Consider the following 27,319-nt stretch of genomic DNA (forward strand, 5'->3'; position numbering starts at 1 on the left):
GTGCTGGACGGAGAACACGTGGGAAGTTTTCCCCGGCGGCGGCTGCGGCTCCGGTTGCGGCCGCCGAGCACCCCTCCATCCCTCCAAGAGCTGTGCTCTGCTGCCACCTTGGCCGCGCCGCGGGACGTGCAGGCGGCCCTGCTCCACGCCCGCGGCGTACCTGCGGCCCCTGTCCTCCCGCCGGGGAAACTTCTGTCGGAGAGGTCTAGTCACCCTCTCCACGGATGTCACCCGCTGTTATAAACAGGACAAGGATGCATGCAACGTCTAAAGGGTCTGCTTTTTTTCTGGAGGCGGCCTGGGGGTGTTCTTCTAAGGAGGTTTATTTGCCCATTGTGTTTAAATTCGAAACTTAGAAATGTGGGTGGAGAGCACTTTTTTTTTCTGCCCCTCTGCTTATTGAAGGATTCTCCTCCTCCCTTGTCCATTCTTATTTTACACATTTAATGAAGAGAGCACTCAGATTCCCCTTCACATGCATTGACCTGCCTCGGTGCTCTTCCTATCGCCTGACCACTGGGGCTCTCGAAGGAGCTCCTGGCAGCCCATCCCACGTCCAGTCTCAGTGTCGTTCAGTTAGAGGTGTGTGTGTCCCTTTCTTAGGGGAGGAGGGAAAGGGTGACAGAAACATAAATAATTTTCTGGGAAAAAAAAAAAAACAAAACCAAACAAAAAACTAGAAAACCAATGGAGTTTGCTAATTTCCTTGTTTGTCTCTCTACATCTTCGAGTCACAGTGGTACAGTGTTGTCTTGACATCAGTCTCTGGGCTGGTGGTACTGAGTTTGAAAAGCTCTCATACACTTCATTTCATCTTTGACTTGCACATGCTTTTTCTTTCATTTTTAAGGCTCTTTTCTGCTTCAGAGGAAACATGTTCTGTCATGCTGGAGTTTGCTGGTGGTAAATATTTCCTTTGACTAAAAGTGCACGTGTGAAAAAAGGCTTTTTAAATTACTTTTTATTTGATGGAAATATCTTTCTCACTTACTCCTGTCTCTGTTGTAATTAATAACCTGTAAACCAGCTGGATCCGGAGATCTGAGTGAAACACAGCACTCTCGGATCTGTCCTTTCAGCGAAACCATGCTGAGGAAAGTGCAGAAGCTCCGTATATACGTGTGTGAGAGGGATTCATGCGGTGCGTGTGACAGTTTGCATACTCGACTCAGTGACAAAGTAGGAGCCGCAGGTGAGTCCCCGAGATCTGCTTTGCCGAGAGGATTTTTCCAGCTCCTAACTACAGAGAAGGACTCAGCTTTCCAACTGCTCCCCGGAGTTGGCTTTTCTGATTTGTTCCAACTGAAAATAACCAAGAGTAGAAAATGACACGCAATGAACAGCGCCTCCGCTGAAATAAGCGCTCTCCACTGTTTGAGCTCTCGGCGCCCCGGCGGAAGAAAGGGGTGCGAAGGGTTAAGACGCTGACTTGCTTGCTAGGCAAAGTTTGAGGAAGAATGTGTCTGAGGCTGAGTATGCTGCAGCCCCGCGTTTGAAATCTGTCACCCTCACTTAGGAGTTCTGCGTCTCTGCTTGTCACCGGTGAATAATGAGCACACGGCGATAAGATCGCTCCGCGGCGTTGCGCCGGAGCCGCCCGGGGGAAAAAAAAGAAGAAAGGAAATTAGGATGCGTTTAGCCGCTTGAGAAGAGTGTTCCTCAGTACCATCGGTGGGTGTAAAGGTCAAATGACCGGCTGGACAGCAGCTTGGGAAGAAAATTTCCTTCCTCTTTTACTTGAGAGAAACCTTGGGTGATGGTGACAATTGGCAGGAATGGAAAACAGAGACCTTGGTGGTGATCCTTAAAAGAGTACCATGCCGGAGCCTAGTTGTTCTGCCACTTTCTTCCCTTTCGACCTGCCGGACGCGGTGGGCTTTGGGTGACCTGAGGAGGACCCACTTCTGCAGGAGCAGGTAATGGCTAATTAAGCCACTTTCTGGATTGACACGATCTTGATTTGACCAAAGTGCGTTCTGAGTACCTTTCTCTGATTTGCAGTGTGGTCTGGTTGAGGAATGGGGACAGGAGTAATGCCACCTGACCTCCCCGAGCCTGTGGGGCAGGGCAGCAGCCTGCAGCCTTGCAGAAGTTTTTAGCATTCCCGCTTTTCTCTGTGACTGGGGCATAGGGAGAAGAAATGACTGCGATCTCCTTTGCCTTACATGTTGTCGACAGGTTACTAATATCGGGCACGTGGAGAAAGAAGGGACGGGTGGACAGAAAACGAGAAAGACTTGGGGGGGGGGGGGGGTGGTGGAGAAACGCACCGGTTGTCCATCAGCTTTGGGAAAGGAAAACCATGCAGAGAAAAAAAAACCAAAAACAAAACAAAAAAAACAAAAACATCAAAACCCCAAAAACCACACCAGGTCTTAAAAAGTCAAAAAGAGCTAGAACAGCCTTTGAAAAAAGGTTGTCCATTCGCCTTTGGACCCTATGGGGCTGCTGATCCTTTCATCCCTCGAGACCAGCTGGAAGCAGCAGGCAGAGACTCGACTTCAGAGCAGCCCCTCCTCCGAACTGGGGATACAGGCTCTCCACAAGGATCTGATCCGTGTCAGACCTTCTCCCTCTCGGACTGCTAAACCCCGCGGAGGGCCCAAGGCTGCTTTCCCTTCCTCCCCTGGGCCTACAGCAGACCCGGCCCCCATATAGCTGTACCGAGAGGGGAGTGGGGGTTTCGTTCTCAACTCTTTTCCCCTCGCCGGGTCCCTTGAAAGATGCCAGGCTGCTACTTGCGCTTCCCCTTCCGCGCCCCCCCCCCCCCCCGGCATGTCTTAATCAATCCACGCATCCGCTTAGGTGAGGGCACAAACTCTTTCTCGAGTGGGCAGGCAGCATTGTGCGGCTCGGTTCGCGCTGACAATACGCGGGGGCTCTCCAAGTTCCCCTTGAAGGGCACGGGGAACGGTGTGGGTGTGGGTGAGGGCGGAGGGAGGGGCGGTGAGGAGCAGGAGCAGCGTCCAGCACACCGCGGCTGGGCTGACCCGGGGCTCAGCGGCGGGCTCCTCGGTACGTTTTATTAAGCCTTTGAAGTCGTGAATAATTTAGCCCCCCTCCCCTCCAGAGAAGGGCGAAGGAGGTGCGGAGACAATGGCGAATGATTTAGCTTTGGAGGTACGGCTGAGCAGAAAATGCAAGCCAGTGAGCTTACAGGAGTGAGGGGGAAACAAACCTCGAGGCATTTCAGTCGGCTGCCTTTTTTCTGTTTCCTTGACACATGGCATTGATCAGCTCTCCTCCACCCCTCCTCAGCCCCTGTCTTAAAGTAAGTCGCAGCAAAAGCCGCGCTGATGGAAGAGTTGGAGGCAAATTCTCCTCGAACACCCCACATCCAACCTTGACGGCTTTATCTATCGCTCAAGTGCTCGGTATTAAATAGTCTTGCCTGCAAGCGGACTTGTCAGGACAAGGCAGTAGCTTACTAAGGAGCTGGGCGGCGGAGTAAGTGTTACCCTGAAACAAGCGCAGACAGATGCACACACATGCACACACGAACGCACACACTCACCCGCACTGAAAGTGCACAGGAGACACTGTGTGTGTGTGTGTGTGTGTGTGTGTGTGTGTGTGTGTGTGTGTGTGTTAGCGCTTTAGGGCAAAAGGCGTTTTCTCCAGCGTTTTTAAAGTCTTTCTGACTGACGGTGGAAATCAGACGGAATACTAAAGGAGGCCCGGCTCTTCCCTGAGGGTTGGACTTTCTTTTATTCTGTGTTTTATTTATTGCGTACTGCTACCGCCTACCTGAAAGTTCACAGGGGAGGAAGGATAGGGAGAGAGGGGGTGGGAGAGGCGGGCTTGTCTGTAGCTGCACATGAAATATCGCCATGTTGGTGGAGAGCACGGCTGTAATTATTGCTAGGGAGGGCATCTCCAGGCTAGGACCGCAGCTCGGGGAGCTTTTCAGCTCCCTCCCAGGCTTCCCTTCCGATACACCCCGAAAGTCCACAGAGCCGCGGGGCCAAGCCGCCCCGCCGCCAAGGGCAGTGATACCTGCACCTTCTTTTCCCGCAGCCCCTGCCCGGCGGGCTCCGCGGTGAGGCGGGGCGAAGGCCCCGGGGCTGCGCAGCCTACGGCCCCCCACGGGCAGCGCCGCTCTCTTGCTCCCCTTCTTCGAGAGTACGGAGGGAGGGGGATTCCAAGGGATCGGAGCTCGCTAAACTGCCTTCAGCAAGCAATGGGTTAAAATCAGGGAAGGAGGAAAGGGGGTAGGAAAGAAAGAAAAAGAAAAAACCTAGCCTGACTTTGCCTCTTGGAAAGCTTTAGGTTGCAGCCCTGCCTTCCAAACATTCTTTAAACTAGAAATGTGGGAGGGACTCCCGGAGAGAGAGAGAGATGGCTATCAAATGAATTCATTACTGTAAACATCTCCCTGGGGTGTCAGGCAGGGAGGAAAAAAAGGCACGACTTACATTAGCAGGAAATAGCCAGATCTGAGGCATCACTACTGCTAAAATCAGTCTGCAATACCGGCTGAAGGCAGGAGCAGGACTTGGAAAAAGCCAGACACAAGCATTCACATATATACTCACATATATGTGTCCGATGCCTTCTTCGACTTCCACGGGTCCGGGGTCTCCGTGCCTGCGCCTCATGTGATCCTTTCATCATCTCGAGAGGACAGAAAGGGAGACAAAACCAAATCAAAACCCAAGACCAGGCGCACCCGTGGTCCCTTCTCGTTTATTTTCTACCGGAGAAGAAGGAACAGAGGGGGGAAGAGCGAGCGAACCGAGGAGAGAAAGTGCGTTGGGAATGTCAGAGCCGCGGGCTGCGCTCCGGAGGAGGAGGTGGCGGAGAAGGGGGGACGACGATGCCGCTGCCTCGTAAGGGCGGAGGAAGGCGCGAAAGGCGAGGGGCTCGTTCCGGAGCGCCGGCGGCCGGCGGGGAGTGGGGCCGGCCGGGAGCGGTGCGGCGCGGAGGGCGGCGGCCACCACCGAGGAGCGGCTGCAGCGGCGGAAAAGTTTTGGTGTGGGGGACCAGAGGCGCGGAGGGGGATTATGATCGGTGCCGGCGAGGGATTCCCAGACACCGCCAGGTACAGCTGGGGTTTCATTTCTCTGTTTCCCCCTTCCTGGTAATTCTAGCCGTGGTGCCCTTTGCCTTCTCCAAGCGAGAGAAGATCCTCTAGGTCTTGTCTTCTCCAAGAAGGCAAAGTAAAGGAGCCGGGATCAGGTTATGTGTCAGAAATACCACCTCCGCCTCATTAAAGCTCCGTGTCTGCGGGTGTGCGGCGCTGGGTACCCACGCGCACGGATTTATGAATGGCCGTTGGCAAGTGTCAGGAGTGTCCCCGGGTTATTCCACGACAGAGTATAGGTTAGGAGTGGGACTCAGAGCTTGCGGCTGCTGCAGCAGAGTCCCGGATCCTCGGTCGCATTTCAGTGCCGAACCCGGCCCCTGCCACAAGGGCCAAGAACCGGGAAAGGGGGAGCCTAGAACTACCCCTGCTGCAGGGAACCGGCCGACCGGCTGGCTTGGCACCACCGTTAGTAATATCTGGGACGTGGTTTTGAGAAACGGGACCTTTAAGGTGAGCCTTGGTCGGAAGAGTCAGTCGACTTAGTTCTGCGCTGGCAAGTGTTAAACTGATCCACGGGGAGAGCAGGGAGCTGCGCCAGGCGGGAGGATCCGTCAGATCCCCGTCAGCAGCCTCTGGAGCGGGGCTGGGGGCGAGGGGCCAGGTTAAGGGAATTGGATCAGGACTTCGGAATACAGAGGAGCCCTTGAGGATTTAGACGGTAATCTCTAGCAAAATAATGACAAATACTGCGCGAGCGTGTGTGTAACCAAGAAATAATATCGCAAAAAGAAGTCAAATAGCTGAAAAGACGTTTCTAGAGCGTAAGACAAAACCCCATAAAAGATAAATCAGTTGCGAAGTAAGACTCTCCAGCTTCTTTTCAGAATGAGAATCAGTCAACAGGAGCTTTTAATTAATTTTAATAGAGGAAATCTGCTTTAAGGCTTATAATAAGCTAATAAATCCAAGGCAAAAATCCGTGTAAATTCCTGTACTGTGTGTGGAAGGTACTGATTAGATTTCTTCAGATGCTGCTTTTTGCAATGCAGAGTTCAGCTAAATAGAAAGGGAGAGGTTTCTTGCTTGAGGAGCAGGAAAAGTTATTAAAGCAAATCATTCACTTTCTCTCTCTCTCTGAAAGGCGGGGTATGTGTTAAAGAGAAGTTTATTTACTGCACCTAACTTTACAGTGTGCTTGCAAGGAAATTAAACCAGTTTAGAGAGATTGATCCCTACCTGAGTTTGAGAAACACCCATTGACTTGAAAAACTTCCATTGACTTAATTCCGTGCTTCATTCATTGAAATGGTCTTTCCCCAAGAGCATCTTTACGTATTTGTAGTTTCAGAGGAAATTAATGGATTGGTTTTAGATACATGGTTCTCAGAAGGAGAAAAATCTACCCTGGCATTTTTCAAAACACTTCAAGGGTACTGTACCTATACCTCTGTCCACCTTTCATTCCTTCATTTCAAGAATCAATGTATGCAGTGTTATTGCTGAGGCACAATCTTTACATAATCAAAAAGATCCAACAGATGTTATGTAAAAGTCACCACTTCTAAGTGACAAAAGTGATGTTAAATTGCTAGTGTTGTTCATTTTCCTGAAAATCATGTGAGAGAAGAGATTTCAAATATCATTACCATTGGTAGGAGGTTTGCTATTTAATTGCCTGTTCTCCTCGGCAGCGAGGCAGTTAAAAGTAAGGGAGTGCAGGCCTGGAGTACTGTAGGTGAAGCAAGTCAGAGAACGGTGTAAATATAGTGTCTGTAAAACCACCTATGACTAGAACAGTCATGAGTGTTTTCCAAAGTCCAGGACTGTTTCAAGAAGAAGTGGTGCTGGAATGCACCCAGCGTTCTTAAAAGTCTTTCCTCACATGCACATACACCCTGTATTGTGTGTAAAGTGATGTTATCTGTGTTTGGCTTTGAGAGTCTGGATCTAATTTGAGCCACTGTTACAAGTCACATTTATATCCTGGCCTGCTGGATAGTTTGATTTAGGATGTAGACATATCTCCTTTGCGCAACCCTATACCCTCTCAGTTGGAATCTGCATTACATAGGCTATGGTTTCCTTCGAGAATCAGGAATGTGCTTGCCTTTAACTGCTTAAAATAGCAGCATCTAAAATGTAGGATGTTATTAGGGCTGACTTCTCTACCCTCACCAGAGAAAAGAAGGACATAGTTTTACTAAGTCAAGAAAACAAAAAGGAGTTCAAACGAGCATCACTGTCAGGCTTTTCCTGTACTTCACTTTCTATTTAAAGAACTAGAAAGAAGGCACACTTAAGATAATATTGTTTCCAGGAAGGTGAGAGCTGTATTTCTTAATAATTTCTGCCATCTCTTTAATCTCAAAATGAGTTCATTTTTCACTAGATTACTTTCATGTAACTTTCAGACTTTTAAGCAGACAGATTCAAATCCAGTCCGTTAGTGACCTCTATCTGTGAGAAGTGTATAGTCAGTGGTGGTTTTTTTTTCCTTTTTAATTCACCGTAGTGGATTGGAAACACAGGCTGTAAATTGTTTTGTTCCTTTATACTTGCAAATCACCTAGCTTGTCAGGTTATCAATGCTATATCCATTACGGACAGCATGATTTCCTTGTGTTTTAAATAGGAAAACAAGAAAACCAAACTGCAGTTCCAAACATGAATCCAGAACTTGGAAAGTACTCTAAATCTATTCCAGCCATTCCAGTGATAATGATGGACATCTGAAAACATCAAAAAAAAACACCCTACCTCAAACCCAAAATTATCCAGTAGTACTGAACATCAATAATAAAGGGATTGCATTGATGTTTGTCTGATGGCTTAATACTTTAAAGCAGGCTGACCCTATGTGAAATTTTATTGCCCTTGAGTGCTTACATAATAACTGAAACTTGAGACAAACACTCAGACCAGATATGCTATAAGTAGAATTTATAGTAGCAGGGTGTTTAAAAATGTAAAAAAAAAAAAAAAAAGAAATCCAGCTGTGCTTATATTAAGAATACATGTCAGAGATCAAGGAAAAGGGGGTCTTTATAAACAGATGGTCTCTTTTAGGGGATTATTAAACCCAGCTTCCCAATACTAATTTGTCTCTTGTTTATATCCACAGCTATATTCCATGTTTTAGTTAGTGATTGTAAATGGCAGTTGAGGACTTGATCAGCAATATCTTTGAGTAGTGAATACCATTGTTTGACATTTTCCAGATTGTAGTTGATTACCTCAGCACTTGGTAATATGATGGTTTTAGGTGTTTCCTTACCTCCCCCTTGGGCAGTCTGTTTAGGAGTCTTTCTGCCAATACTTTTTATTTATTTCCTCAAGAAACCCCAAAAGCTGGAACTTTCCCCAGAGGTATAAAAATTGCTTTTTCTTTTCTTTGGGTAAAATAAATATTCGTATTTTTTGTCTTTTATTAAAAAAATAAAAATATGTAAAGAAGGCTAATTTAACATATACTGAAGATACGACCTTTAGTTCCCCTACAGCTCTGTGTAACCTATACCTTTCAAGTAATTGACTTTTTTTTTTTTTAAAAAAAGTGCAACCACAAAAAATTGTCATTAGAGTATGTTTCTTGACAGACATGTTTTATTAATTTATTTTAAACAAACCTAAACCTTAATTCATAGGTAATACTCAGGAAAGAAGTGTTTGAAATAAAAACTATTCTCTGTTTAACAAATTATATTCTAGTCACATCAAACAATATGTCCCAGGAATAGTCCAATTTAATAATTTAATTTGATTTTTTCAGACACTGGCGAAAGGTGTTGGGACCTTCTTACAGCTTCCTTTTTTTTTTTTTTTTTTAACTGATGCTTTACCCAGCAAACAGGGTTTCTTTTTGCCCTCTTTGATTCCTTCTTCGCACATGGCCCCTTGAACTGAATTGGAATTAAATACTAGCAACAACTTAAAACAAATCCATCATGCTTTATTCAGCATTCCTGAAAACTTAATGATGTTTAAAGGGGTACATAAAATATCCCTTCTAAAAAGAAATCTTGGGCTATCTGTCAGCTCTACCTAGAAATAGTCTGTATGTTTTATTTCAAGCTATAAAAGATTTGTTGTAAAAGAAACTTTTTCTAGCCTAATTTAATGTGAGGATGTATTTAGAAAAGCATACGACACAGGGAACTGGTGACCATTCATAGATATTCTGTGTATCATTGCCTCTGAGTATATCATTGAAACTGATCCTTGATTTCTTGCAGACAAAAACTCAGTAGGTTTTTCATGTACAGGATCAGATCATTGCTAGACTTAGTCCTGCAAAGTGATGATTTTACTTTGGCCCCAGGTGAGAGGTGACTTGCTTCCAGCAGGCTCTGGTCAGTATTTTGTAGGATCTGCCCTTATGAAGCAGAATATTAAAGGTCACAGATAATATTCTGGCTTGGCCTGCAAGTCAACAGGCTGCTTTCATAACACTTAATCACCAGCTACCCATTCATGAGGTAAATTGTCATTGTAATTTTCTGCAACAGCTATGGATTAAAGACTGCAGTGAAAAATGCTGAAGGATAATTTTGAAAGGTTGTTTGGACAATAATCTGTAGATTGCTGTAATGGTCTGCAATTTGGTGTTAAAAATTTCAGCCCAGGCAGGGACTTATCTTGAGCCACAGAATAGAGAAGAGGGCATTTACTTTCTTTTATCATCATTTATTTGTGAATATATCACAGTGAAAATGTTTGGATGAAGGGGCGGAAGTTCTCTTTGGTCAAAGTTCTTTATTGCGGCCAAGTTACCACGGGTAATCTAATTGACTTAAAAATGCAAAATATATAGACATCAAATTAGTTCCTTCCTGAAAACATGCTAACTATGATTAAATTAGTCTGAAACTATTCCACAGTCTTTATTCAGACAAAAGTGACAGTATTTTTTTAAGGTCAGGTATCCTGGGGGAGAATTACAGGCAAAAGGTTTGATTCATTAACCATTCACTGTCATGTACTTCTGTGTTAAGCAAGATCTGGGCAGGCTGATGCTAGACACTTCTCTCATAGTAAATACTGTAAACTGTATGAAAGTACTACATGACCCATTAAGAGCAGGAAAGGTCAGAGATCAGAATGAAAAACCTCATCAGCACCTTCTGAGAACTGAAGTAAGTATGTGGCAGTGTTACTCCCAGTTCTGGCTGGCAGCTTTTGTCATTCCTTCATCTAAACCAACAAGAAAAACTAAACTGAAGAGATTTTCTTGACAGTACTTCCAGTCCTGTACCACATAGCCACACGAGTAGCTCATACCTCACTGGTCTGCTTTATAAGAATTAGCCATGTGAAAAGGGTTACTAGTGTAGGGAAAGGAGACAGTGCTACCATAGTACGTCCTAGCACTTCTGGGAGCCTTCAGTGATGCTCACAGTTCCCAGCCTTCACACAGGTTGCAGAGGGCCATAGTCAAACTGCAGTCGTGGGATCATCAAACACAGGCTTGTAGGTTCAGAGTTACAAATATTTATTTCTCTTGAGGTTTCCTGCCTGCTTTATCAACAGAGAAAAAGAAATATGATGTTAGAACTGGTTTAAAATACACACAACCTTCACGATGTCATTGGAACTGAAGTTAACAAAAATATGTATTATATCAAAATCTTACAGAACAGGAGATTTAATAGGTAGTTCTGAAGAAGAAATGCAGGTTTTTATGTATATATATAATTTCTGTTACATACGTAGGTAATTGTGACTTTGTCTGTATTACGGAGGTCTCCCTCAAAAGCATATATAATTAATTTTCATCAAAAATTAATTCTGTTGGAGAACTACTAATCAAATTAAATGAGAAAAAAAACTTCAATTTTTTCCTCCAGTGTGTTGGAAGTTTCTACGCTGGGAGAAAAAAGCCTGAGGTATTCCCAAGAGGTATTGCTCCCAAGGTCATTGCAAAGACTCTGTAGCAAACTTACATGTGTTTATGAAAGAGAACTTCAAAAAAACCTGCTTTTTAAATTAATGTATTTGATTCCAGACTCAATCCTTCTCTCTTTCACTGGGAAGTTAATTTCACAGACACTCTTTTCATGATTAGAGATTACTCATGTGAGTAATAATTTGAATACTCAAAAGTGATGTCATTTAGCTTTAATTGAAGATGATACAACCTCAACAGTGTGTCTCTGGTTATACTAATGTATACATGCTTTTGTTAGTAGTTTCTTCATGTGTATATGTGAAAACAAGCTATGTAAGTACATGTCATTTACGTTACTAGAACTGCATCTGTATTAGAGTTGTAGCAGTGTATGTTTTTGCCACAAACACAGCCTACGTAGGTATACTTCTATACAAAATATCTGTAGAATAGGCATTAGGTGTGCATATCAATTAATGAATTATGATTTTGGTAAGTGAGATGGTTTTAGTGAGCCTGTTGTATGTCTGAAATGGCAGCTGAAACCATGTGAGGTGTCTCTAAATGAAGGAATATTTGTTAGCAGTACCTTATAATTTTCATTTGTGATCTAGGAAGTTTTTCCTAGGTGGTGCTTCTAGTGTCACTGAGAGATTTGCATCCAAGTAAGGGTACCCTATTTAGGAGTCTGGTTTGTCTGGTTGCACAGTACACCTCATTGACTGATCTAGGTTTAACCTTACTCGCATCTTTAACCACTTAGCTTTGGAGTTAGTCGTGAATGCTCCTAGACTAAAAATTTATTTCTTAAGCTGTATCAGTTGAAAACTTGCTGTTTATTTCATCATTTGTTATAGTTACGTAAAGAAGAAAATTGCTTTGATACCTGAATCAGTATGAACCTGGGTCGGGTGGTTGGGAGACTCCAATTTAATATGTTAATGCTTTATATGCATATTGTGTCATGTTGTATTGATCCATTACTATAATCCCCCACATTATTCATTGAACAAAAGAATCTGGAGATGGAAAAGACATGTAAGGCTAACAAGCAGTCATCTCTCTAGGACACTCATAAATTTTTTCATTCTTCATTGAAATGTTTTCAAAGATTTTGTCTTAGACATTTTATCCTTTGATAAAATCCCATAGAAAATTAATTTACAGCACATAAAAAGTAAATTAAACAAGTAAAAGGTGCTATTATCCAGCCTGATAAATTTCTCCTTCTTTAAAACAAATTTAGCAGTTTAACAACAGATGTCTTCATACTGAAGATGCGTATACAGTTAGAGACTGCTAAAATTTAACAGAACATGAATACATACACACAGGCACACAGAGTCATTCCCAACTCTATTGCTAAATCCTGTGTATCAAATTGGTATATGCCCAACAGTGATTTTTGATATAGCTCATTCTGGCCCTGTGCCATGCTGCTGAGTGAAGAGCTTCTTGCAGCAGTTCAGCAATAAATTGTAAAATGCATTTTGCTACAAGAAGTCCTTTTTTTTTATTTGAGAAATTAGCTGTTTGGCAAAATTAACTTCAGAACCTTACTCTTTAGCAGTTGTGCAGCAGAGTAACAGTCTTTACTCAGAGAGAAAAATGTCTACTATTACATCTGTGGAAATACTTAGGCAAGAAAGAAGCATAATGTACACCCCTTCCTTCCTTCCTGCCTTCCTTCATTCCTTCCTGCCTTCCTGCCTTCCTTCCGGCCTTCCTGCCTTCCTTCCTGCCTTCCTGCCTTCCTTCCTGCCTTCCTCCCTCCCTCCCTCCCTTCCTTCCTTTTTCTTTCATGTGTACTTTGAGTGCCACAGACAGAGCCAAGTCCCTTGAAATTGCCCACAGATGCCTAAGCCTCTGTGGTACAGCATCTGAAAGTAAGTTTACTCTAATTGCTTTAACCATGTTGTGCCCTATCAAAATCTTTTATTTATTGAAGTAGTGTTGTGTATTCATAATGATAAACATGCATGTATATGCATGCAGGAACACACACAAAAAAGATGAAAAGAAAAAAATATTTCAGAGAGAATTAGAATTGCAAAGGATCATTTAACAAAATCTGTTTCCTTCTGAAGCTTAGTTAGCATCTTCCTTTTTTATTATTTAGCTAGGTAGCAAGGCTATCAGTGATACTGTAGGACTTGGTACTGTATATAAGTTTTTCTAATTTGTTAGCTTCACTCCCTTAGTGCTTTCCCCCCATAGTTAATAGACAGCTGTTTTCACAAATAGTACTCTGTTTAATACAGTTTTTAAAAGAATGATGAAACTGAATATTCTGAATATTTTTTAATGTTTTTCTTTCTGGATCCAGGGTATTGAATCCCTGTCTTCACACTAGAGCCTTATTTTGTAGTTACATATAAAACACAGTGATTTAAAATTAAAGGGGAAGAAGAAAACCCCACACAAAACAAAAAACCCCAATCAAACAAGCAAACCAACCAAACAACAACAGCAACATACCCCAAAGCAAAGAAAACTCAAACCCATGGCCCAGAAACTGTGGAAATCATGATGCTAATGAGATGGGGAAATCACAATGCTAACAAGATGGTTGTTTTCTGTCCCACACTGGATAATCTTATCAGTGTCTGTTTAACTTAGTATTTTGTACCAAATACAGGTTTCAACTAGTCTGTTAGCACAGAGGTCAAACACTTAGCTCTATCCTCAGATCAGCACAGTGGATCTTTATAAATCTGGAATAAATGAGATGTTAGAGTTGCTGCCAGCAACTCTGTCAACAGAACTGTCAATCTGTCCATATTCTCTCTCCTGCAAAAATTTCTTATCAAGAGATCCACACATCCTACATGGTGTGACTGTAGATTTACAGATAAGAGGACAGAATGACTGAAAGCGGGTGGATGGCATGAACATAAATAAGTCATGAGTTACGAAATGTGGGGCTTGATCTTGAGCCATGGGTGAGGCAATTACAAATTTAGAACTCAGTAAGGATAAGCTCTCTAGGTAGAAGGGTTTGGCTCTAATTCTTCGCTCTTCATTTGTCTGAAGATGGAAGTGCGTAAATCGTTCTGAATGAGCAGAGATGACTCCAAAATTCATAACCACTCATCTCTGTGACATTGATGTGAATTCTATTGGAGCAAATGCATAAGCATTCTAATTATGAACCTCTGATATTCAGAACTTCCCTTAGGCCATCAATATCTCATATGCAGTCATATTTTACAAGCTGCAGAATGATTGTCTGGTTATGCATGTGCTGACCTAGAGAAGACATCCTACAGTCTAGCCAACCAGCTGCAGAAAGATAAGCCCTGGGAGAATAAACACCTTCAAATTTCAGGCAGCATTATTATCAGTTCATAAGCTACTTAGGTCTTGTGAAGAAATATTTGGTGATCTTCAGAAGTAGTCCTGTATATTGTCTTGTGTTCAATGACAGACATATTTGACAGAAAGTTATTCTTTTTAACTCCTTTGATGCAATGGTAAAAGATTATTTCCTATTTAGTAGAAGCAGAAATAATGCAAAGACCTATAGCCTTGTTAAGAAATTTACACTTCCTTCCACTGTCTATCTGAGGTACTTTTATTGACATGTATCCTGGTAGCAGCATAATTCTCTCCTGTTTCACTCTTTAGTTTTCTGAATCAGAATTTTTCATTAGATCTTCAGCTAAAAAGGATCTTTGAAGCTGCAGATCATTCTGTGGTATCTGTCCATGTGAGGTGCATTGAGGACACAAAGTCTCTTAAAGGTACTATCTAAACTAACATAAGCAATAATGCTGATAGAAGGTTTTATTTTCATTTAAATATTTCCCATCTTATTTCTGCAGGTCAGACGTTGCAGTATTGTGCAAAGGGAAGATAAAAGCAGGAAAGGGAAAGTGACTAGAAAATATCTACGGGGAAAACAGGATGAAAGTGAGCAATCTAATTTTCCAGACTGAGTGAAGAGATAAACAGTCAACTTTCTGTGCAACAGGAAATCGGAGTTTCCTAACGATCACAATTGTAACCTCCTAAGCTTTTATTCATCTGAGAGGAAGACTGTTGACCACCATGAAAGGGAGAGGTAGGACAGCGCATAATCTAGGAGGAGCTGGGGCAGGAGAAAAGGATGTGTGAGTTCCCCCAGTTCTTTCTGTGGTGGGCATAATACAAGGGAATCATCAAACAGACTTAATGTTATCTCAGAATGTGTTAGCTCTAGAGCAGAACCCTTATTGGTTTAGTGAGTCCTGTTTGGTGAGCACTGGTGTAGTCCCTAGACCCTCTTAATATTAGTCCACATTCTCATTTTTGTGACCTTAGAAATTGTGCATGTTAACTGTAAGAAAAAACAGATACAGAGTAAAAATGCGATGGATTAAGCAATTAGTGAGTAACTATTCTCAAGTTTTTCTCGCCGGCATGGGTATATACACAGAAAGTTCACTTTACATAAATAAACCCAAGGGGAATAATGAATATTGTTATTTAAAATATACAATATAAATCCAGTTTTTATGCCATTTAGTTTTCTCTTGCCTTTAGAGCTCTTCTCTGAAAGAGACTAGAGATGTACTGGGTAACAAAGTCTGAATTAGGAGAACACTGGGGAAAATACAGTTAGGGGCAAATGGCACTGAAGTGGTTCTTTATTATTCTTGTTTATAGGAAACATGCTAAAGGAAATTAATATTGTGCACTACAACATACAGAATTGTGGTGTTGCTTCTGCATCATCAGCGCATTCATGCTGTCCTGTTGATTAAGTCAGACATTGATCAAACTCTACATTATGATCTGGGCTTGCAGTGTGCTCTTTCCCCTTACAGCTGAAGGCAAGGCAGAATTCGACACTGGATTCTAAAAGCAGCAAGGGAACAAGAAGTGGTGCACACCGAGGCCTTAACCAGCATAGGTTGCAGGAACTCCCTGCATGTGTGTACATGTAGGAGAGTTGGCATTTCTCTTCCCCCAGGCACACCAAATGCCCACAGTCATCAGCGGCACCGAGTCTGGGTGCTTACTGTGGAGAAAGAAGATAATTTATGTGGAAGGTTATACTAAAGGTATATGCCTTTGCTTTGTTAGAGAGAGTGTGCATTTTTTGTTTCTTTTTGATGATTTCAGCATTCTCCAAAAGTGTTCTGGTAGTAATAATATTTGGGACAATATGTAACTCTTTATTTGCTTGCTTATAAAGTCTTGTTTAGAAAGTCTAGTAAATATTCTGACTAGAATTCCGTTACCATAACTGTAAAAGAGAAGAAAAAAATCAGTGGAAAGATGGCATTGTGTGAGTTAACATGGTAGCCCTTCGCTCTTTCAGATCAAGCTTCCTGTGAGTAATAAAACACAAGTCAGATCAATTTGGCTGGTCTCAGTCAAACCTCTCATGGATAGTTGCCCACATGGGAATAACTACCACATAGATTAGCTCTGTGAATAGTTCCAGGACAGGTGTGGGACTGAACTGCATTGGCAGAACTGTTCTTGGGAACTTGTGTGCAGTGCCTCAGTCAGTGGTATCTGTCTTCCCTTTTCATGAGCACTGAACTTCAGCCAAACATGGTTTTTAAGTAACTGTTTGTAGAGAGTTGGAAAAAACTCTTACTTTGTCAGATTTGTAAGTCTTTTGTTAGACATTTCAAAGAAATGAAGTACAAGTAAAAATTAAAATAGTCTGAATTACTTCTTACAGCCAGTGTTTCACCCCTGAGAACAGCAACAATGTTATGTCTTCTGAGCAGTCTTTCCTAAAAGTGTAAGACAAATAATAAAAAAGTGAAATATTTTTAAAGCTTAAGAGGTGACAGAATGACACAGGGTTTCTCCTGCTGAATACCAAATTTCTGTTTCTGTTTGAAATCCAGACATATTCTACAGTAATCTATATGAAATGAAAGGTGGACTCAGGTAAACCCACTGCTATTAACACAGACTCATTTTTCCAGTCCCTGTCAGAAATGATTTGTTAGGTAAGGAGGATGAACTGCTCTTTTACCTCCATGTCCTCTTCTTACTCGGTTCTTACAGAGCAGAACTGAGCCTGTCACAGTGTACAAGTCCTTGTAGAAAGCATATTGTCAGAAACAAACTGCTATTTTTTTCTGACATAAAAAGCAACACAAATGGAAGATAGAAGGAAGAGTTAATAACAACGGTTGATCAAAGAAGCGCTGACATACGAGAAGATTCAAAAAACTGCTTTATATAAGATGTGTAGCACTTGCATTAATCAGGGCTGGATCAAGTTTACAACAGATGAATATTCACAGCGTAAAACAGAAAACTTTTCTGTTTGGTTCCTTAGAGACATGACTGTGGACCAGCCTTACTACTTCAGCAATGTGGGGAAAGGATTGCTGTGTGGGAGCTGACACTGTGTTGTGTCCTAGCTGCCTCTGAATCATTATAGGATGCTGCTTGGGCATACTATTAAGGTCAGGTTTAGAGCATTGTTCTTGTTACTCGTCATACAGTTTGGATTTCAGATTCATATGTGGACATGGTTCTGTAATTTATTGAGACAGCCATTTATATTGCAGTTACTTTTCTTATATGTCTTATAGCAACTGCTGTACCTGTTGTGACTGACATATTTTCCCTGACGTTTTTCACGCATTTCAGCATTGCTTGCGTAATGAAGCTTGATTTTCACTGGCATGTGACCATCGTGGGACTGTAGCATGGCTGTAAAAAATATACCATCCTAACCTTCATCTCCTTTTCCCAGAGGACTAAAGACGATGGTTCTGTCAACGCAACTGTAGGCTTTTAGTAGTTGCATTAAATTTCAAACCTATCTGTTTAGGTTTGAAACATTTAATAATTTCTCTTGCTATGGGAACTCTCTACTGCAGGAGTGGGGAAAATAATGACACAAGTCCTCTATCAATTTAATATTTATTAATTTCAGTTAAACCCATAGTTGTGCATATTCTGATGATGGTGTTTTCTAAGAAAAATGTGAACAGTATGAGGAAATTGCTTTAATGTTACTGCAGATAATCGAGTACTGCTGCTTTGCAGGTGTATATTTCCCTTCAGAATCTACAGTGAGACATCGCACTTGTGTCCAAACAGGAGCAGATAGCAAAGTGTGTGCAGCTTTGCTAGCTGGTAACAAGGGATGTCTTTTAATATATGATTCAGAAGACTTTTCCCAGGGCAAATTTCAGTAGTACCCCAGAGGCAGTTAATGTCTAAGAATAAATGTATCCATTTTGTTAGTCATTGTTTCCTTTATAGAAGCTAATGCAGTTTTGCAACTAGATATAGAACAATCTGAATAATAACGAAACACATTATGTTCTGTTCTATTCTGTCTTACATTCTGCTTATTGCTGTAGTAGCCTAATGCCAGTCTGGAAAATTTCAACGAAATGTGTCATTACAAAAGAATTTTGTGGTGTTTGATAATATCAAATTATTTCATGCAGAGAATTATTAATACACATCAAGAGACCTGGCCAGTCACAATTGCAAAGCTTTCAGTTCCCTTCTAAACATGAAATTCAGGGCAGGGGTTTGTGCCCATGGTTATTTGTGGGTACATGAGTGCATGGATCACGTCTATAACTCTACTGACTTCTTACATATGAACAATCTAGATAAGTAATCAGCAAAATAACATCAATTGTGCTGCATATTCCAACTGTAAATAACAACATTGCAAAAGTGACTCCCAGTGGATCATTCTTTTAGAGATGTAATACACAGCACCTCTCCCTCACCTCTGCTCTCTCTCTCTAACTACTGTCTTAATCTCCAATGCTTAAAACCCTAGCTATATTGAAACCTAGGTCTTCCCACCAAGATTAAAGGGTTGTACTTTCATAGTTCTATGATTCTATCTATTTTAACATCTCTTATCTGAAAGAGCTTCTTTAGGAAGTAGTCTGCTGGTTCACTAACAGATACATGTACAAAGATGTCATTTAGATTGTGTGGAAATGAGATTAGAGCCAAACTGACAGGAAGCGCATTTCCCCTTCCTTCACTCTAGTTCCTTTCTCTCAGGTAATTATACAAGTTGAATTCATCAGCCCAATGTATTGCTCACTGTTTGGGCAATATCCCGTCAGAAGATTATCCTTATTATAAATAAGTATGTGTGTTCTGTAATTGCTGACAATCACAGGAGGATCCTTATTTCTTATAAGTATTGCAATGCTGTAAATAAAATCACATGAACTAAACATCTTCATACCTTGTATTACTGGCCTGTAAGAGAGGAGGATCTCTCTGACAATTTTTCACTGTTTAAATCTTCTCATGACACAGCACCACCAGTAAGGGAAAATCAAGTTATAAGACTTGAAATAGCAAGAACTAGTGTGTGACTGGTCACAATTTTACCACAGGTTTTCTCCAGTATAAATCTGAAATCTGGAATTATTTTACATCTATATAACTGAAAATGAAGATGCTTCTTGTTTCAAATCCTCATCCCTCGGGAAAAGCGTAAACAAGATGAGCATCCTTAGAGCAGAACAATTGTCAGTCTCACTGCAAAGCATATTTAGGGCTGTAAATAATCAGAAATCCAGTGCATGTGCAGAACTGTGTGAAATGCCTTAAGTGGAGGGTGCTGATGGTTTACAAATCAATGCATAAGTATCAATGCATTGACAAATCAGGTGGGTAATTACAAAGTGCTGCCTGTACATGCCACCCGTATCCATAGTAGTTTAAAAAGCAAATGCAGAAATCCTCATTTTCGAAAGCAGAATCAAAACCAGAATATTTAGTTGAAAGGGAATATCTAAAAATTAAGTTTTTAAAAGTGTGTTATATTTTCATTAAAAATGCAAAGTAATAGGGAAATTAAAATGAATCCTTTTTTTTTGTATAAAAGGTGAAAAAAATGACATTCCATAAACAGCAAAATTATCACACTGTTTGACCAAAATTCCTGATGATTAACATGACATCCTGTAGAGAAACTCATACATGTGATTAGTATGTGGCCATTCTGCCACTTGAGTGTGTGGGGCTCAGGACAATAATAAAAATAAAACCAGTGAAAGAGTTTTCTACTTCCAGCCTAAGTGTAAGCATTAAAATTGTTATTATAATCAGATAATTCCTAATGTAGTTGCAACTTTCACAACATCTTATTTTTTTCTGTATACAAACTGAATTTGGAGTAAATGTGGGAAGGACATTGTAAAACTGTCCAGAAAGTACAACAAAATGTGAAGAATACTATAACACAGTGACTATTACTGGTCTAACTTAAATATATATATTTTTAATATATATATATATAAATATATGTATATATCACTGTTACAGAGAACTAAAGGCAGCCAGAGTTTCTTTTTAAGGGTTTTGGTTTCCATTGTGGCAATGTAAGTCAGGAATATTTTCTCAGGAGTATTTCAATGCATATACAGTGTTGCTCCTAGAGAGAACTGACTCCACATTACTTAAATTTAACAATATCTAAGCCTGTTCCACTCCCTGCCCCCCAAGCTCAAGAGTGATGCAGCTCGATTTGCAGTCATTCCACATCAAAACAATAGAAGTCACTTTGACTTCTCTCCCTCATTCCCACCTTCCCTAGAAGTGACATTATTATTACTATTATTATTATTTCTATTGTTATTATTCCCTTGAAATGCAGGCTTCCATTTCATATTATATATGACACTGGTTTCCTCTGTTTCCAGCTTGATCAAAAATAAATTTGTGAAGCAGCCCCTTTACCCAGTGGAGGCGAAGTTCTGCAAAATTCTGCATACTTTCATTTCCAGTCAAAGTCAATAGATTTTGAACATGATTACCATTTTTGCAGGGTCTCCGCATAGATTTAAACCCACAGAGATGGCTTGTGGCTCTCTCTATTTGAAGGACCAAGAAACACCACCTGTTATATTGTGAAGTTTTTGAGTAAGAAAAATTTAATTTCAAAATATAGCATGACCTAAAATATGAATCTGAGACAGTGGGAAATAAAAGCCTTTTTGAAGAGCAGATTTTTTCATATTGGCATTTTTTGTTTTGTTGTAACAGTATTGCCTGTAAAGTCCACAAAACAACAGCAGTAAGTAATAAAAGTAATCAGAATGGGTAGCAGGTTGGTTGGCATACAATGAGAATTAAAGCAAAGACCAATCTCCCTTGGTAAATGTTGATATTAATTATTAACAGTGGCAAAATATAGTCTGTCAAAAGCAGTTTCCTTCCAGAGACGTGGGAGAAATTAAAATATATTTCAAAGGAAAGTTTTTATGCATGTCTCCAACATCTTAGTTTCCTTGAATTGCAAAAGTTGTCTCTCTATGAAAACTTCCCAAACTAAATTCACAAGTAAAGAATGACTATTGGAATAATTTTTGCAATATGAGACTTGTTCTTGCAATTTCTGATATATGTGTGTGTGTGTGAAATTTTCCTTCTCAAGCTTTTCTTGGAGAGAGAATATCGTAGTATTGTAGTGCATGGGATTCCAGTGGGCTGAAGGTGTGGCATCCAGTTACTGACTAGCTGCTGATGCTAGAATATGTATTCTGTAATTTGAACATGCAGGTCTGCTCCTTGGTTGGGCTGTACTGACGTAATATTTTTGGCTTTAATTATCATTAGATGAGTTGTGCTAGTTTAGGATTTGAACTAAGGAATCAACAAATGGTCAACTAGTGATCTGATCTCTAAATAAGCATTCCAGAGTAGCAAAAAATTAATGATGAATCCATTCTTCTTAAAATTAACATAAAGTTATTAATTTTCTCTTTGACATTATGCTCAGAATTGGCTGAAAATTTTAGAAATATTTAAATAAATTTAAAACATTTTGATGTGATGAAACTGGGTATCTAAAGTGATGCAGAATTACTTGTTTGCTGCCCCAAACACTGTTTTGGTCTGCATAAACCGCTGAAATTTAGTACCAGCCAATTGTTACATGTAATTGATTAATTCAAATACAGTTCATTTTTAGGTACTTGTGTGGCTAATAGCACCAAAATAGCTGATGTTTACTGTATGTGAATAAAGTTCCTGAAGTCAAAGACCTAGGTAATGTTTTGGTCTTCATCAAAATCAATAGAAATAATCCCTGCCAACATCAGAGGACTGAGGTAATTTATAACTAACCTTTCCATATCCCTTATGGCTAACTAGGACTTAATTCAAGCCCACCATTTCAGTAGTTGCTAGAACTTTTAATATGCTTATGACCTCCTTATGCTTCCTCTCACATGTAAAGGAGCATCCATCCAAAGGGCCACATAGAAATACTTAACTTGTGATTTGATTCCTAGTTTTAATGTTATTGTAAAGTCCCATGAGTCACCTGGAGAAGGATATGTTCCTTTTCTGCCTGCTCAGTGCGCTGGTGGAACATGGGTAGTGAGACAAGCATGCACCCCAAAACTAGATGAAAAAATATTATACAGACTCCTGGAATCTAAGCTAATACAAATTCTGTATATAATTCAAAATCAATCAGTACTGCATGTTACCAGCTTTCAACCAAACCATGTAAAAATGACTTTACGCTTCCATGATCTAAAGAAAATTTGTAAAATCAGATGCCAATACTTAAATGCCATATTGACTTCTTACATTAAGGACTGAGTTCTTCACAGACCCTAATACATTGCCTTTCTTAAAAGTGTTTGTTTCCAGATACTCAGATAAAAAAAATAAATAATGAGAGATGGTGAGTATTCCCTGAGAAACTCAAAATCATGATACTTGTCTCACTAGCTGGAATGACATCTTTATTCTTTAATCTTTGTCTCAAATAAGCAGAACTTCAGGACATTTTTCTAAGAGCAAAAATTATTACACAGTCTTCAAAAAATTATGGAAGCCTCATTTCTAGACACAAATAAGATTAGCTTTGACAAAACACTGATGCATTTGTCTTGAAAATATGCCTGCAGTGACAGGACTGGTACAGCTAGCATAAGGAAACAAAATTTCTTTAATTAACTGAGTTTGGCCATTTAGAATAACAGAAAGAAATCACCAGGACTGGATCTCACCATAGGATACATAACTTCTCATTTGACCAAGAATGCACTGGCTACAACATCATTGTCTTAAACTGGAGCTGTGAGCGAGTGATTAAGAAGATAATGGGAACACATGGCACTGAAAGAAAAGCAAGAGTTTATTGAACACTGGCAGAGTTTTTGTCCACGTGCTTATTAATAAGATTTGTTTTGTATAGGCCCAATTTGCTAAACCTTTACAGATGTCTGAATTTCCATTCACTTCAGGAAACCACATTCACATAAAAGGAGACCTATGTTGCAGCCAACAGTTAAAATTGTTTAGGGTGGAAGCCTCTGGAAAGATACTATGACAATTTATGTTATTGAACTCTACGTGCATCTGGTCCTGCTTTCTTTTCCTGGTCCTCTCTTACCTCATCAAGCTCCTTTTCCTTCCTGATGGACTTCAGTACAATAAATCATTTTAAAATAAAACTTATTGCAAGAGAAGTAATGTCTTGCTGACATAAACTGCTATGTTGCACATACGATAGTGAGGTATATTTCATACTTGGATACTTTAGGTGGCGTTAATAACATAAATATTTATATTGCTATAAGCTTAACTTGCACTAGATTGTCATTTTTATAGCGTTATGTTTCCTGCAAGTATTATTCCCGTCACATCCATTTTTGGCTTTCTGAAGCTAAACATGCAGCAGAACAAAACCATGTGTACAGAGTTTCCAGTATTTCTAATCTTATAGTTATAAAAATAATTACCTTTATGCAGCCATCTGCAGCTCTGTGCAGTGCCTTCAAACTCAGAGGTTGAGATTATTAATAGCAATAACATTATCTCAGTAATGTGAGAACTCTAGCTGTCCAGATTGAATGTTTGGACAACTGCACTGGAAAATATGCCCATCTGTATTGGTTAACAATATAACTATTAAATCAAAGAATCACCTCTTCCATTTCAAATATTTCTCAAGCATTTTAAGCAAAATTCTGGAGATTTGCTGTCATGTTCTTGGGTGCAAACGGCCTGAAATGAGATCTGTCATTCTACGCAAATTTTATTATCAGTTTACTTGATTCAATTTTGGTGTTATACTGTCATTTGCATTCCCTATAATAAGTTAAGGCTATGTCGGAACTATTTAAATGGATCACAGCGTCAGTAAATTTTAAATCATGCTACTTGCCTAAGCGTATATTACTGAAATAATGAATGATGAGCACTTTTGTGAAAATGTGAAATCATGTGAAATCAAATATGAGAGTGGGCAAAAAATATTACCAGCATCACTAAAAAAACTGCCTTTAAATGTTTAGTAACTAAAGGACTACTTATTGCAATTGTGCTTTAGTGAGGAAGGAGAAGCATATTACAGAATATAAAGTGAAATCCTGGCTCTGCAGAAAATACTGGGAGGTTTATGTTTACTTCAGAAAGATGAGATTTCACTCTTGGGTCTTATTCCTTCCAACTCGGTTGCTGACTCAGATGGTCAAGTCATTTAACCTTTGGTCCTGTCTGGTTAAAAATTCTGACCTATACCAGAAAGTTTGTTCAAAGCACTGCTGGTCAATAATCTATTGTCTGTAGAACACTTAAAGATGAAGCAGTGAAAGATGATCTTTGTATGAAATATCCTATAAGGATCTAGACATTACAATCTTTTTCAAAATTTAAATCAACAGCAAAATGTGGTTTCCTCTGTTTCATTTTCTCGCTTGCTTTCTTTATTTTTATTTTTATTTAACGAGACATGCATTTTTCACAACAAAGTTTGTTAAAATTGTGAAGAGATGCTACGCAAAATAGAAATATTTCAGTCAGAGTGGAGAGGCCCCAAAGGAGCTGATATTGTAATACAAAAGCTGTTAGGTAGATAGGGAGAAATAGAATATTCCAAAGTGTTTTTTTTCATTGTATCAGGTCCAGGCCAAGGATCTATGTAAAGAATACTATAAAAATAGACCAACACTATAAAAATAGACAAATTTACAAAAGTGATTGTGTACTATATAGTTAGGAGTTATCCTGCTGAGCTCAGTGCCACAGGATATCCATAAAGTCAAAGTTATGATCAGGACAAGTATCAGCTATTTACATGGATAAATGTATTTTATGGTTATGAGGACATGTGCCCTTGTGAGGGAGGGAATAAGCACTTAATCATTCTGAAGCTAGGTAGAAGCTTATGAACTTGTTTACAAATATATTAACAAATAGAATTTAGGATCTCTTGAGTATTTCCGTCTTCAGGACTTTCTGGTGATGGCCACTGGTTTTGGCTGGTCTGGCTTGCTCTTCTCCCATGTGTGACATATAGCATATATTTTCCATATGATACAATTATTATTTCTAGTCAGGATCTCGCCACTTACAATAGTGCTTACAAAGTTAGACTATCTTCTTTTTCTTATATTTTAAGAACCAATTACCTCATTCTGTCTAATACCATATAGCCTTTTCAGCATCTATTTACCATGTTTAGTACCGATTAATGTGGATTTATCTAAGCTACTAGTCTACATTATTGAGCTATTTTTTATAAAGTTTTTTCATGCATATATATATATGCACCTGCATATAAATATTATCTGTGCTGCATACATTTCTTACTAGAATTTTCAGCCTGTGTAGTATTTTCTCTTTCTCACTTGCTTTCATGAATTACTAAGCTATTATAATCAAACTGTACAATTTTTTGCCACTGTAGGATTAGCCTGTAACAATAGTAACAGTATCATAACTTATTATCATAGCACAACAGCAAAAAGATAGATGATATCTATATGCACTCCTAGAAAATACCTAATATGAGAGTTTTTCATCCAGCAGAATTTGTGAGACCCAAGAGGGTTAGCATTCAGATACTTAGGTTATGAGATCACAGTGTCATTTTCTGGTGATACAATGATGCTACAGACAGTATTTTTTGATTTCTAAAGCTACACACAAATACAAGAAAGTAGAACCTCCTAACCCTGCTTTGAGTGACATATATTTCATTGCCTGTACTGTAATGAAGAGATAATTTTTTATAAATGCTTCCAAATAAGTTAAATTAGTCTCAGTATCAGGGTTAGAACTCTGTTACTGAGGTTCTAGTGAAGATGACGCTGAAAAATGCAAAGGCAGAAAGGCTAATAGGAATGTATTTAAACCCAGATGTTTTTCATCTGAGAATGCAGCAAGGATTAAGGATTTACAAATTTCACTCTGGAAATCTAGAAGATTTGAAACAGTAACTCCTGAAGCATCCCTCGTAATTGGAAAATAAGAAAAAGAACGAGCAGAAAAGAAGGAAAGTATCATCTTTGTTATTGTGGCCAATGGTTCTTTGCCATTGTCATAATCGAGGATTTATAACACTTATCAAGATAAATATTTACAAAAACAGGTATCTGAAAAATGGGATGGAATTCAATTTGCATTATATGGATAGAAGGAGGAGTCATGCTAGACTAGCCTGATAGCTGTATTTAACAAAATAACTGGGTTTGTAGAAGAAAATTATATTTCTCTTTTTCTCTATGGACTTCAAGAAAACATCTGATATGATGAAATTACTTATCCTGTGGAAGAGACTTAGAGACTTGTGAGACTCAGAAACAAATAGTTTTCTGAGTACAAAACAACAAAATGGAAGAGAGCTAAAAAAAGGAGTAATTTGTCTCTAGAGATATTATCAGAATTTCTCTAGTATTACCTTTGGAGGTGACAATTATTAGCATTTTAATTTATTTATTTAGGAATTTAGTTTATCAGGAATAATGACACAAATTTGAGATAAATTCTCATTAGAATGCTGCAATAATATACAAAAAATCCGTGACAATTCTAAGACACAGAAATACCAGATTTACAATGAAATTAAGCAAAACAAAAATATTAGGTATTGACACATTTATATTTTTAATTAGCAAAAACTTTAATTTGCAGGCTAGGAAAACAGCAGATGGGAGGTGAGACTTGGATGTATGAGTCAATCACAAAACACTTGTATGCCTTGACCATGACACAGAGAGAGAAAGGAAAGAAAGAAGGGGAGAGAGAACAAGAGAAGCACCTTAGTATATATGAAGCAAAGCAGGTAATGAAAAGTTGATTTTAATAGTAGGAATGGTTAAAACTATTTGAAACATTTTAGAAAGTATTCAAAAAAAGGTGTTTGAAGAAGAGCAGGTATACAGACCAGCTGCTTTGATATTTAGATGAATGAAGAGCTATTTTACATGAGGGGACTGAAAGAGCTGGACTTAGCCTAGCAAAATAATAGCTGAGAAAAAGTATGATTGCTTTCTATAAATAAATGGAGAGCGGAAGGAGGATGAACTATTTTTGTTAAAGGACAAGGTTAGACAAGAACAAATGAATATAAACTAGCTATGAATGTATTTATTCTGCAAATTCATAAAAAGGGTTTTAAGACTGAGCTCAAATGAGATGAACAGGATTATATGACA

General features: G+C 39.6%; 1 protein-coding gene across 2 annotated transcripts in view; it reads left to right on the forward strand.

Annotated features, from left to right (window-relative positions):
- Positions 1-4,883: 4,883 nt before the first annotated feature.
- The window catches only part of FLRT2 (fibronectin leucine rich transmembrane protein 2), a 54,093-nt gene continuing 31,657 nt past the window's right edge, over positions 4,884-27,319 (forward strand). For both annotated transcript variants that reach the window (XM_057413325.1, XM_057413324.1), the window contains exon 1: positions 4,884-5,041. The gene's annotated coding sequence lies outside the window, so the exon portion shown is untranslated. The remainder of the gene's footprint in view (positions 5,042-27,319) is intronic.

Source organism: Pezoporus wallicus, unplaced genomic scaffold (assembly GCF_028554395.1).
Source record: "Pezoporus wallicus isolate ANWC-B61680 ecotype Strahan unplaced genomic scaffold, APGP_CSIRO_Pwel_v1 contig_3017, whole genome shotgun sequence".
Classification (NCBI taxonomy): Eukaryota; Metazoa; Chordata; class Aves; order Psittaciformes; family Psittacidae; genus Pezoporus; species Pezoporus wallicus.